Below are 11,649 nucleotides of genomic sequence, written 5' to 3'. Positions count from 1 at the left end.
ATGTCGTTCATGGATGCCTATTCTGGATATAACCAGATTGCCATGCATGCCCCAGACCAAGAGCATACGAGCTTCATAACTGACAAAGGGCTATATTGTTATAATGTCATGCCATTCGGGCTCAAAAATGCTGGAGCCACTTACCAGCGGCTCGTGAACATGATGTTCTCCGAACAAATAGGGAATAACATGGAGGTTTATGTTGATGATATGTTAGTTAAATCTCAACTTAACAATAACCATGTTGATGACCTTAAAGAATGCTTTGCCGTGTTACGTAAATATAACATGAAACTTAACCCTCAGAAGTGCTCTTTCGGAGTATCTTCAGGAAAATTCCTGGGTTTCATTATAAATGCTCGAGGAATAGAAGCTAATCCAGAGAAAATCCAGGCTCTGATCGACATGCCTTCACCTCATAAACATAAGGATGTCCAAAGTTTGACTGGCAGGATGGCGGCATTAAGTAGGTTCATTTCAATATCTACAGACTGTTGTCTTCCATTTTTCAACCTTTTGAGGGGAGGCAAGAAATTCGAATAGACGGAGGAGTGCGAGTTGGCCTTTCAAGAGCTCAAGAAGCACCTCGCAGAACCCCCCATCTTGTCAAAACCTGTTACGGGAGAAGTGTTGTACCTGTACCTTGCTACGACCGAGCACGCCATAAGCGCGGTACTTGTGCGGGAAGAAGAAAAAGTGCAAAGACCCGTGTATTACGTCAGTAAAATATTACTGGGGGCAGAATCAAGATATCCCTTGATGGAAAAATTAGCCCTCAGTCTAATTCACTCATCTCGAAAGCTTCGACCTTATTTTCAGGCGCACCCCATTCATGTACTTACTGATCAACCACTAAGACAAGTCTTGTCCAAGCTAGAAGCTTCGGGTCGACTTCTCAAATGGGCCGTTGAACTCGGAAAATTTGAGATCACCTATCATCCAAGGATGACCATTAGGGGACAAGCCCTGGCAGACTTCATAGTGGAGTGTGCGGGAGTGGCCAACGAAGAAGTTATAACCCTGGCCCACGAGCTGTGGAAACTTTATGTTAACGGGTCTTCCAATGAAAATGGATCAGGGGTAGGAGTAATCTTAATCACCCCTGCAGGAAGCCGATTTTACTCTGCCTTAAGATTTGACTTCGACGCGTCGAATAACGAGGCCGAGTACAAGGCTCTACTGGCGGGACTTCGCATAGCCAAGGAGCTCAAAGCCAAAGCAATAAATTGCTACAGTGACTCCCAGCTAGTGGTTAACCAAATTTTGGGAGAGTACCAGGCTCGTGGTACAAGAATTGCGGCATATTTAGAAAAGGAAAAATCGGCATTGGAGCATTTCGAGTTCTATGCGATAGAACAGGTCCCCCGAGAACAGAACTCGAACGTGGACGCCTTAGCTAGGCTCGCTTCCTCTACCGAGAATGACGAACTGAATGTCGTGCCAATCGAACATCTCGCGACACCCAATATTAACAAGCCAGAACAAGAGGATGTTTGTATGATCAATTCCGAGCCAACCTGGAGGACTCCGATAGTTGAGTACCTCAAGACCGGCGTTCTCCCGGGAGATAGGGCCAAGGCTCAAAAGTTGATGTACCAAATCCCTAAGTATACCATGGTAGATGGAAAGCTGTATAGGAGAGGATATTCCATGCCGCTACTCGGATGCGTGACCCCACCCGAAGCTAAGAAAATCATGGAAGAAATTCATGAAGGGTTCTGTGGAGACCATACTGGGCGGCATAGCTTGTCCAAGAAGATCATACGTCAGGGATACTTCTGGCCTACCATCAAATCAGACTCGTTCGACTACGTCAAGAGGTGTGATAAGTGCCAAGGTTCGCCACAATTCCTCGAGCTCCACCATCCGAGCTAACTATGATGACCTCCCCGTGCCCATTTGCGGTCTGGGGAATCGATCTCATAGGCTCCCTTCCGACTGGCAAGGGCGGAGTAAAATACGCAGTGGTCGCCGTAGATTACTTCACAAAGTGGACTGAAGTCGAACCTTTGGCAACGATAACCTCAAAGAAAGTCCTTGACTTCGTGGTAAAGAACATCATATGCCGATATGGGATGCCAAGGAAGATTGTATCCGATAATGGTACCCAGTTCGACAGCGATCTGTTTACCAACTTTTGCGATAAAAATGGGATAATAAAGAGCTTCTCATCAGTGGCCCATCCCCAGGCGAATGGCCAGGTTGAAGCTGTAAATAAGACCCTAAAGAGTTCGCTAAAGAAAAAGTTGGAAGAAGCTAAAGGAAGATGGCCCGAAGAATTGCCTCAAGTCCTATGGGCATATAGGACCATGGCCCGTGCATCAACAAGACATACCCCGTTCTCTCTGGCGTACAGTTGCGAGGCTATGTTGCCAATCGAGGTCGAGATTCCCACAATTCAAGCCCTCGCTTATGATCAAACCTCGAACCACTCTCAGCTCAAATAAACTCTGGACCTGATCAAAGAAAGAAGGAATGAAGCTCAATTAAAAAATGATGCATACCAACAGCGAGCTACCCGGTACTTCAACAAAAGAGTTTGAGATAAAAAATTCGACATAGGAGATTTGGTGCTGAGGCGTGTATTCTTGGCAACGCGGGATCTAGCAGCTGGCGTGCTCGGGCCAAACTGGGAGGGACCTTATCAGATAGAATCAGTCATTCGACCTGGCGTGCACAAGTTGGCGAGATTGGATGGAAGTTTGGTACCACGGGCATGGAATGGCGAGCACCTACGACCTTACTATCAATAGTGTAGGAAGGATGTCGCCTATAACCATGCTTGTTTGTCTGTATTGTTTTCTATTTTTGGATTTATCAAATAAAGTTTGATTTCGTTTTAATATGCTGTATTTTTTGCAATCTCTCTTAATTTAATAACCTATGGTCACATTCATAGGATATTAAGGGGGCATTAGTGGTACTTATACCATCAGCTTGAAAAAAAAAAAATTATACAAGCGTTTGGACATAACCAAATGCGCGAGCTAAGATAGGTTGGTTATCCAAACTATCGAAAACATACAAGTGTTTGGATGTAACCAAATGCGCGAGCAAAGATAGTTTGGATATAACCAAACTATTGTAAACATACAAGTGTTTGGACGTAACCAAATACGCGAGATAAGAAAGTTTGAACATAATCCATAAGTGTATGGATTACAAACCTAACACGACCTTAATAGGTTTGGAACAAACCAGCTCAACTAATTGACAGTAAGTTGGAGCAAAGCCCACTTCGTGTTAAGTCGAGATCAATGTTGGAGTATCTTGAAAAACAATAGTTTCGATCTCATAACTTCGGAGAGATAACCGAGGACGAGAAAAAGTAACTAAAAAAGTAAGATACAACTAAACCATCTGCATTACACGCCATATAAGTACTTTCGGGTGCATGGTAAAAGTAATATCCAACCTTGACAAATAACGAGATCGGAAGAGGATAATTCGAGCAAATTGTGCATGAATGCATTAAACCTCGAGCTTAAATCCAAATTATGTTTGTATGAATAAACAGGCATATATGACACTTTAATTTAAATTATGCAAAATATTTCGACCCAAGAAATGTAAAGCAAATGTATTAAAGTAAATTAAAAAAAAAGTGATGTCTCAAAGATCATAAAGGAAAGCTCTTTCACGAGCTGTAAAATTGTCTTGGCCCTATGGGCATAAATAATAATAAAAAAAGGGCTATTACACAAGATTCAGAGGGACGCAGCCCCGAGGCAAGAATTAAGAAGGAGGAACATTCTCCTTGGCCTTCTCAGCATCTTCCTTGGCCTTCTCGGCATCAGCGTCCCCCCCGACTCTCTCCGCCTCATCTCGAGCAGTCTCCTCATCATTCAGCCGAGCCTGCCACTGGGCCACGAGCTTCGCTTCAAGATGGCCTAAGAAGCTGGTGTCGAGGTCGACATTGTTGGCCCAAATTCTGTACATGGCCATGTCGACTGCCCAGTCTTTCTTCTCCTTAAACTCTTCAAGAAGACGAGTCTTTTCACCCTCCATGATCTCGAAAGTGACGGCCTTCTCTTCTTCAAGCTTGGTATTGGTCTCCTTGACCCAAGCATTCTCCTTTTTAAGCTCCGCGAGCTGGGCATTCAGCTTTTCAAGCTCGGAAGACTTGGCCTTTAGCTCCTCAGCTCCTGCCTCCACCTTAGCTTTTGCCTTGAGCTCGTCATTCAATTTGAGCTAAAGATCCTTCGCCTCCTGAGCAAGGGATATGCTCGAGTGGATCTTGTTGTTCAGGTTATAGTTGAGCTGGGCAGAGACAGCAAGAGCCTGGCATACAAAGAAATCAAATTAGCATATGGACCAAGTGTAAATACAGCTAATAGCGAGAGAAGAAATGTTACCGTAGTAGTAAGCTCGACACTCATCTCATAAAGCGTATTGCGGTCTCGAGCGTTGTTCAAAAACTGCCAATGAGGGGCATCGAAGCCACTAAAGCTCTAGCTCACTCGAGATAGAATGTCCGAGCCAAGTGTAGCCCCATGGGATCCGGCAACATTGTCAATTACATACTCATCGACGTGAGTAGAAACCGACAACCTGCGTGTTGTGGAAACTAAGGGTTTTTTCGGAGGTGGGCCGAGTGTTGGGTGAACCATGATTGGAGGGGGTTAGAGCTCGACCGTAGTGGACGCTTCGACCTGAGGAGTCGGCTCCACAGCCGGGCTCGTAGCAGTTGGCGCTGGTGAAGGAGGTGTCTTCTCAGTCCTCTTGAGGACCTTGGCGGGTCGCTCAGACTTCCGCGAGCCCCTCGGGCGCTTACTTCTCTTGGCCCTGCCACTCTCAAGGATGTTGTCAAGGTCGGAGTCCATCTCGCCTGCACATTTACACCACATTATGAGTTATCCCATAAACAAAATAATTTAACATGATAAGCACAGAAGGGATGAGAAGACAAGTGGAGAGAAACCTAACTGGAACTCTCCCCCGAGCTTGTGCTCGGCGACCACGAAATTCCCCTATCTTCAAAAGAGGCGGGGGGAGTACCTTCCCTATAGGTGGATGTCAACCTCGAAAGGTCCCCATAGTCGTTAGTCCCGTATTGGACGGCTATTCCGTTCCATACCTCGTTCAGGCTATACATGGTGTCGTATTTCCCGAGCCAGCTATCGAACCTATGTACCCTCTCATCTACCCAAGACCATACATAAAAATGGTTCCTATCGTCCTTACATAATACTAATCTATCTGGCTTATGTTTTAGTAGTGAGGGAGACCACAAATCCGAGCTAAGGATGACTGTACCTTGTTCATCCGAGTCCGAGCTCAAGGCCTCGTCGTTGGCCTCGTTCCCTGATTGTGGACTCCTTTGACGTTGAGCCAGAGATGGAGGCCTCGCATCTCTCCTTGGGGGGAGGTTGTCTGTCGGTTGAGGCACGAGCTCCCACTGGTCATACTTCTTGTTGAACCAGTCAGATGTAGACTAATCCTCCTTTAAGAGCTCGCATGCCCGGAGCTTGCCTTCATGTAGGAGGTAGGAGAGGGATCTCCTGCCATAGGGAAGTTGGAGCAGAGTTTCTCTGTGCTCCCTCATCTCCTTAGTGGGGGTGGGGCGATGGTAGTTGGTTGGAAGATAAAACACATTTCAACTAAGCACGAGCCTAAAACAAAGTTCGAGCACAGAATAAAGGGAAGTTGCGATACTTACGAATCCGTCTGAAAGAGTAGAATCGAGACGAGGCTAGGCCATCTGTCCAGAAGAAGGCCTTCTTGAAATCAGGAGGGTGGTTGGGAAGATCTTCGAACATCTTCTTCTCCTTGGGAAAGCTCGAGAGATAGTAGAAGCCATCTCCTCCCCGCCGAGCGGGAGGGATTGCTTTTCAGGAAAAATAGGTATAAGATCTCTTCAGGTGAAGGTCATTTCCACTTCAGCTCGTGGTAAAGCGACCTCAGGGCAGACAGAACCCTGTAAGAATTGGTGTTGAGTTGGAAAGGAGCCAACCCAACAAACTCTGTGAAGTCCTTGAAAAAAGACTTCAAGGGCAGAATCGCCCCTGCCTTCATATGCTCCAGACTCCAAGCTGCGTATCTCAGCTTGCTGTCAGGATTTCCATCTCCTGGAGCGCGGCAGCTCCGCTCGTGGGAGGTCGGAGCTCGAGACCTCAGCAAGCCCGATAGTCCTATTCTGTGAAAGGCCAGGATATCAGCTATCTGACCAAACGACGTAACCGAGCTCTAGTAATGCTCGACCTTGAAGAATTCTCTCCTTGGCTGTGAGGTAGAGGGTTCCCCCATCAGCAAAAATTGAAGATCACCCGGCTTGAAGGCGATTGCCACTTTGAGCTTAGGGTCGAGGGGAATCGGTCTAAGCTCGGTGTCTGGATCCGGTTAAAGGGCGACCCTTAGTCTTTTTCTCTTCCCTTCTTCGACCTCGTCTATCTGATGTCGGAAATGGTCTCGAATGTCCTCTTGCTCACGCCTCAGTTCGTTCTCCCGAATTAACCGTTGGTTCCGAGTAAAAGGAGATTCTGGGCTCGAAGTTACTGGTGAGTAAGGAATCGCGAGCTTTGACCCCCACCACTTTCCCGAATTCTGCGGCATCTAACAAGAAAGCAAAAGGGTGAGGGCCAAGCGAACAAGAAATAAAGAGACAAAAAGAACCTAAGCTCGAATGATCGAGGCTACAAGGCAAGCTCGATTCAAAGGATGAGGCCAATCTCAGAGCGTGTATTTCACCGAAAGGAAGGAAGGTGGATATGTTATGGGAAATCCTTAAGTATTAGGGAAAAAAGGTGGCAGTTGTTTAAAAGGCGATATTTTTGGGAATCGTGCATTCCTTAAAAAAAACCTGATTTTGTACCTGATATCTTGGTGTGCAAGATATGGCCTCTAAAATTTGAAAACTCAAAAAAGGAACCATATTTGGACCCTTTTTCGCAAAAGCTGGGTTTGAACCTAATGTCTATCAGTCGAAGCACCCTAACCTAGTGCATTAAACTAGTGAATGGGTCGAGAATAAATCCTAGTGCCCTCGGTGTAACAGAAGCATAAACATACATGAAGAAAAAAAAATGTATATATAACGCAAAGGAGTCATAAACCGAAAACTTACACAATGTAATCGGTGGAAACTGAGAAATGGATGACTGAACGAGCAGTTGCAAGTGCTATCTCACTGAGTCAAAAAGTCCAACGTTGCTTTGTCTTCTCGGCTTGGAGAACATGCAAGAACTGGACAAGAAAGGCTCTGGTTTTTTCTTTCTAGAAGTTTGAATGTGAAGGAAAAATGGAGAAGACAACCGGAAACATATTTATAGGCCCACGGGGATGTTAAAAGTTGAACTAATCTGGGCCATTGGCCAGATTCCATATCATATCTAACGACCAGGGACTAGTGAAATGATAGTACCCAAAAAGAGGGCAGGCGGATAGACATGGGCAGAGTTTCAAGGCACTCAAGTACCTTGAGTGAGTAATACCCAACTGATGCGTGTCCCTACTCGAGTGTGTGACGAAACGGTTCCCGAGAAAAGTAGTTCAAAAGTTTCCTTCTCATAAGATTTGAACTAATACTTTTGAGGGGGCAAAATGTTATACCCAGATTTCGAGACCCGAGATTGTGACCTCGAAAGCTGGACTCGTCAAATGTAAGCTCGAGATATCTAAAACGCATGTTCATGGCCCAGATGTCAAACCCTCAGATCAAGGTGGCAACCTCGAATACATTTAACCTCGAAGTTCTTTATGAGCTCGAAAGAATTTAGCTCGGGGTATATCCGTTGTCGGGTGTAACGCCCTAAACTCCAGGGACCGTTACGGTGTGCCTTGTAAACAGTGTTAAACTCGCTAGTCGAGTCAATTTGGCCAAAATCGTATAACTAAGTATGATTAGTGGTTTAGGGAATAAAATTTTTGGTTAAGATATAACGTTTCATTAGAATGTTTATTATATATATTGGGATCCCAAAAATATAATTTAAAGGTCTATTACAAGAAAATATTTACAACCAGCCGGTCTAAGCGGCAAAACAGGGTTTAACCCTAGCTCCTCTCCTTCAAACCTCGGTCGTGGTAGTCGAGTAGCTGCATATGTACACATCTCCACCTAAGCTCTCCAACTCAAGGATGGTCCAGCTTTCTTTTGCCTTTACCTGCACCACATAGCACCCGTGAGCCGAAGCCCAGCAAGAAAACTCATTATGCTCATGAACAGTAATAACATGTCATCAAATCATAAGGCACACGCCTAGCAAATATAGCCCTAGTCAAGTAGGCAAACAAATCCATGTAATGATGGGTATCCAGGATAAGAAATCCTGCCCTCCTGAGTGGATGACTATCAAGTAAATCTCAATCAGATAAGTGATTTAACATTGGTGGTTCCGGTAACCATACCGGGCTGATAGCCCTAAATAAAAGAGTGACAGTGGTACAAGTCACTAAGGTGGGTTTCGTTCCCTTTATAAATAAGTGATCATTTCACTAGCTTAAACAGGATAGGTGCATGATGATTAGTCACCAACATAACCTTCCTCATGACACTAGAGTCATAACTATGGAACACTGTTCCCTAGCCATGTAACAAGCAGTCACCTAGGCCTTAGGCCCTGGCTCTGAGTAAATAGTCCTAGACTAGCCAAGCGCTTATAATTTTCATCGACCTTCAGGTCGGTCCAGCATTAATACCCCATATGACTCATTCAACGCTGATATCGATTAGATCTAATCTTCATTCAGCCCTGCGTCCTCGACGCTTATGCCGTTTCTGACTCTCAGGTCAGTGATACGCGGCCAGTGCCGATCCTGAACAGTTGGTGCCACACACACAAGCAAGCAATGCTACCAAACATATATCATATGTCAAATATCTGAATATAGGGCATTCAACATGCTTACTTAACAACTGCTAACATAATTAGGGCCATGCATAATCACAGAGGCTCAAGCTCTGAACAAGCTCATATTCAATATTCATAACATGCCCTAACCACATGTTTCTCGTGCAACACATGCATCACATTTAATCACTTGACATGCCTCAACAATAACCATGCATGTCACATTTAAGCATCCAACATTCATCAAGAATAACCATGCATGTCACATATACACAGGGTGCAGTTTTCTTACCTCTGATTCGAGCAAGAATTAATATAAGAACGACCCTTGAGAATGATCAACCTTTAAGCCTTTAGCGGTTACCTATTCATAACCAAATATGGGACACCATCAATAAAATGAACATCAAAGGTTCCCAAACCAAGATCTAGCCTCCGGGACATCAATCCCCACTAATCCGGGTAGTAGGAACAATCCCGAGGCCTAAAACCAAGTTCTCGGGGCCAAAACACTCAAACTGGCTCAAACTTGTCCAAGGGTTGCGGCCCTAACCCCTTGGGCCGCGGCCCCCAGCCACTCCAGGAGCAAGGGCCGCGGCGCCCAGCAAGGCCAAAACCTCCCCAGCTGCTTCTTCGAGCTAGGGCCGCGGCGCCCAAGAACAGGGCCACGACCCCCAACCCAAAACCATCCATAAACCTATTTTCCATCATCCCAAACACCCAAAAAACATACCTAAACACTTCCAAATCATCAAATCAAAGTTCCCAAGCTTCCCAATGATTCAAAACCATCAAATCCTGAGGCTCAAACGAACCAAAAACTCAACGATTCACAAAGTCCAATTCTAAGCTTAAAAACTTTAAAAACTTAAAACTTGAATTACCTCCAATTGAGTTGTTTCCAACTAAATCCTTCGGCTAATAAGCTTCCAATCTTTCCTAGGATCGCTATGCCTCGATCCTTGCTTGATTCCGACTCCTAGAACTCGAGATTTCTTCGAAAATGCTTTAAACAGTAAAATGAACTATCGGGAAGAGAGAGAGAGATTTTCTAACGTACGGTTCTATCTGACAAGCTACTTCAAGCTTAAGTAACCTCAAATAAAACCTAATGCTCGGGTCCCAAAAACACCCCCGGGGGCATTATAGTCAAAACTCCTGGAATTTCCTCCTGATCTCAATAACTCTCAATTTATCATCAAATAACATCCTCATAACTCAATATCCCAATAAAAGACCCCCGTTATGACAAAACCGCTGATCAATAATATAAGACCGTCTCATGCCGAATAGCTCGAATATATCTCCATAATAATGAAATCTCATTCACAAATCACAATATGCACCCAAATATGCAAATATGCCCTATGCCCTCAACATGCCAAATTACCAAAATACCCTAATAATCAAATGTGGACTCACATGCATGCATATAACATCATATTATAATATAATTCACATAAACATGCATATTTCCATTTAATAACATAATTAATCAATTATAGCCCTCCCGACCTCCTAATCAAGGTCTTAATCCTTATTAGGAAATTTTGGGCATTACAAACTCTAACAGAAGAAGACAAAGGAGAAGCACAACAAGAAGTAAAAGATAAAGAAGGTGTAGGAGAAGATGCAGAAGCAACAAGAGAAGTTGGTAAAAAAAAGAAGGAGTAAGAAAATTACCACAGGAGAGTACCGTGAGTAATGGAAGACAAAGAAGAAAAAAGAGTTTGATATGGAAACTCAAATTCACTAAAATTGACACTACAAGCAATATAGACACGACCGGAAGAAGGAAGACACCAATAGCCTTTATGACAAGGACTATAACCATGAAAAACACATTTAGACGTCTTAAAGTCAAACTTGTGAGTATTATACGGTCTAAGAAATAGAAAACAAGCACACCCAAAAACTTTAAGAAAAGTATAACCAGGTTTGTAGGAATAAAGACACTCAAAGGGAGACCGAAAATCACACACCATAGTAGGCAACCTATTAATAAGAAAGACAACAAAGACAAAGGCATCCCACCAAAAAGTAAAGGCATTTGAGCCAGAGCAAGTAAAGTGAGACCTACTTCAGTTACATGTCTATGTTTCCTTTCAACCTTTCCTTGTTGGGATGGGTATGAGGACAAGGGTGCCGAAAAAGAATACCTAACTGTTGAAGAAGAGGCTGTAGTTTTCTATATTCACCCCCATTCTGTTTGTAACCCTTTTATAGGTGTGTTAAACTGTTTTTCAACAAGGGCTTTAAAGGTGAGAAAATTGGAATAGGCATCAGATTTAGTGCGCATAAGATAAATCCAGCTATACCTGGTAAAATCATCAATAAAGAGAATATAAAATCTATAACCTTCAGGTGAAGGATGTGGAGCTGGTCCCCAAACATCCAAGTGCACTAATTGAAGTGAATGCGTGGTTTTGAGTGTGGAAGAAGCAAAATGCATAAGATGATTCTTACCAAATTGACAGGCATCACAAAATTGTAAATCTGATTTTGAACAATTAACACTCAAATTCATTAGAACTTTAGAAAGAATTTCACTAGATGGATGTCCAAGTCACTTGTGCCAAAGAGCAGCAAGAAGAGAGGACTAATGACAAGAGGAAGAACTGGACACATCACATTCAGTGTTATTACAAGAATCAATAGTATCACTAAGATATACAACGGGTTTCTTAGAGACTACACTAACAGAAAGACTAGGAGACTTGTGAAAACAAGACCCAAGAGAACAAAGTTGATAGAGACAATATTTGCAGAAGAATCTGCCTTGTGACCTTGTCCTTAACACAATAGAAAGTAGAGGTAAATTCCACAAGCACATCATTATCAACCGTTAACTGTGAAATAC

The sequence above is a fragment of the Humulus lupulus genome, chromosome 6 (assembly GCF_963169125.1).
Source record: "Humulus lupulus chromosome 6, drHumLupu1.1, whole genome shotgun sequence".
In the NCBI taxonomy this organism is placed as follows: domain Eukaryota; kingdom Viridiplantae; phylum Streptophyta; class Magnoliopsida; order Rosales; family Cannabaceae; genus Humulus; species Humulus lupulus.
This window is presented reverse-complemented; position numbering follows the sequence as displayed.